The sequence below is a fragment of the Propithecus coquereli genome, unplaced genomic scaffold (genome assembly GCF_000956105.1).
Source record: "Propithecus coquereli isolate 6110/MARCELLA unplaced genomic scaffold, Pcoq_1.0 Scaffold85, whole genome shotgun sequence".
Lineage (NCBI taxonomy): Eukaryota > Metazoa > Chordata > Mammalia > Primates > Indriidae > Propithecus > Propithecus coquereli.
The window spans coordinates 4,843,996-4,846,310 of NW_012154729.1; the positions used below are offsets into that span (position 1 = coordinate 4,843,996).

The 2,315-nt window shown below is 36.1% G+C and overlaps 1 protein-coding gene across 1 annotated transcript in view; it reads left to right on the forward strand.

The window, feature by feature from the left end:
• The window catches only part of USP44 (ubiquitin specific peptidase 44), a 6,707-nt gene that overhangs the window by 2,250 nt on the left and 2,142 nt on the right, over positions 1-2,315 (forward strand). The gene's annotated exons all lie outside the window — the stretch shown is intronic.

The window sequence follows — 2,315 nt, forward strand, 5'->3', positions numbered from 1 at the left end:
TTTTTTTTTTTTTTGGTCCAACTCAAGAAACTTGTGAATGTCAGCCCCTGGCAATAGTGAGTCTCCCCGGACTATAAACACCAGGAGTGTACTTTGTGTTAATTTGTTAAATCTAATATCTGTATTACAACTGTCTTCCGTATTTTGTTGCCTATGCCGGGAATGTAGCTTGTCTGAAAGGGCTTCTTTGTAGCATTACATATTATACGTGGATTATTTGTTCATAGAATCTGTCTTCTATTATGTGCAGTGTGTGTTGGCATTTAATCCTGCTGAATGTTTTGCTGAAGTTACTATTCATTTCCTTCCCAGTTGCTACATTGCCTCTATAAATTCTTAGAACTACTCCGTGTTTTTTGTGTTTTCTATATCTGGGTGGGGGTTTTAATGTGGTGATGTTTGCTTTAAGTGGGAGTATGATGACATTATTTGTGTTACATGTATTGTCTTTTGAAATTATCATTTAGTAGGGCTTCCAAATCTGTATAATGAAAAGCACTTATAGTATTTTACTTATATTATGGTTAGGATTGGATTGGGTTAAGAAGCTATAGGATTTGTGGTAAGAAAAAAAATCAGTGAAAGATGAGGAAGGAAAAAGGGCGAAGAACCTCAAGCCTAAAGACATAAAGATGTTAAATGCATATAAATATCTCATATATTTAGACACACAAAATGTATATCTATTAAATACATCCACAGTTTTAGATTTTTACCTACATTCTAGATTTGACTAATGCCCTTAGAGCTTTTTGAATGCCCAGTAGTTGAAGCCCACCAATTCATAATGGATTTAGTGACAATCTTTTAAAAGGAAAAATTATAAATTCTTGACAAGGGTATAAAGCAGATTATCCAGAATTCTAATGGTGCATTTTCAGATGAAAGTTCTATTTACTGGTAATAACTTCTAGTGAAAGGAGTTTATGTTTTGATGGAAAGATTGTAATCTGAAGAACTAATATTTTTATTTGCAGGTTACATGTCTTGCATGTGACAACAAATCAAATACCATAGAACCTTTCTGGGACTTGTCACTGGAATTTCCAGAAAGATACCAATGCAGTGGGAAAGATATTGCTTCCCAGCCATGTCTGGTTACTGAAATGTTGGCCAAATTTACAGAAACTGAAGCTTTAGAAGGAAAAATCTATGTATGTGACCAGTGTAACTGTAAGTAAAGACAGTATATTCTCTGTGCTTTTCTAGGAGTGATAAAGAGGAAACACAAATGAAAGGAAGCTGGAACAAATTTCTTAACTATCAAATTTCTTAAGAAAAACAAACTTTTAAGTTCATCAAAAGAAATCAGACTAGACATTTCTACTTTATAATTGGTGTTTACAAACCATTTGTATTGCTTTATTGATGGCATTTAAATTATTTTTGATCCTGTAGTCATTGTGGAAAGAAGGGACTCATAAAATAAAGTTACATTTCATATGTGGAACAAAATAAAGTAGCAAAGAACAGTAAAAAGAAAGCATTTCATGTAGTGTGAATGCAGTGTTTGCTTTATGAATTTTTTTGCTATATATCAAAGCATTATATGTAGGTAAGTGTGTATATATACATATGTAATAGGAAATAATATATACTGGACTGCTGCTGTGGAGATTGGCTTCATAAAAACAAAGATTGCAGGCACAGTGGCTCACATCTATAATCCCAGCTACTCAGGAGGCTGAGGCAGGAGGATCCCTTGAGCCTAGGAGTAAGCACAGGAACCCGACATTGGGGGTGAAACACCCACATCAGTTAAAGAGAAGTGTCTTCCTCCAAGGAAATAGTATATAAAGCTACATCAGACTCACAGCTTCTGTGGCTGTCTTAAAAAAAAAAAAACACATACACATCAGATCTGCTGTTTCTTTATCTCCTCTATCAATGTATATGTGCCATTTTAGTGTTTATATATTTTCAGGTACTCTCCATAATTGCCACACCTCAAAAAAAATCATTTTTAGGCCAGGTGTGGTGGCTCACACCTATAATCCCAGCACTTTGGGGGAGGCTGAGGCAGAAGGATCACTTGAGGCCAGGAGTTCAAGAGCAGCCCAGACAACATAGCAAGACCCTGTCTCTACAACAAATTTAAAAATTAGCCAGGCATGGTGGCATGCACCGTAGTCCCAGCTACTCAGAAGGCTGAGGCAGGAGGATCACTTGAGCCCTGGAGTTTGAGGCTGCAGTGAGCTATGATTGTGTCACTGCACTCCAGCCTGGGCAACAGAGTGAGACCCTGTTTCTAAAAACCAACAAAAAAAAGATTCTAGAGCTTTAGATACTAAACTTTCAAGGGTAGTGTAAAATAT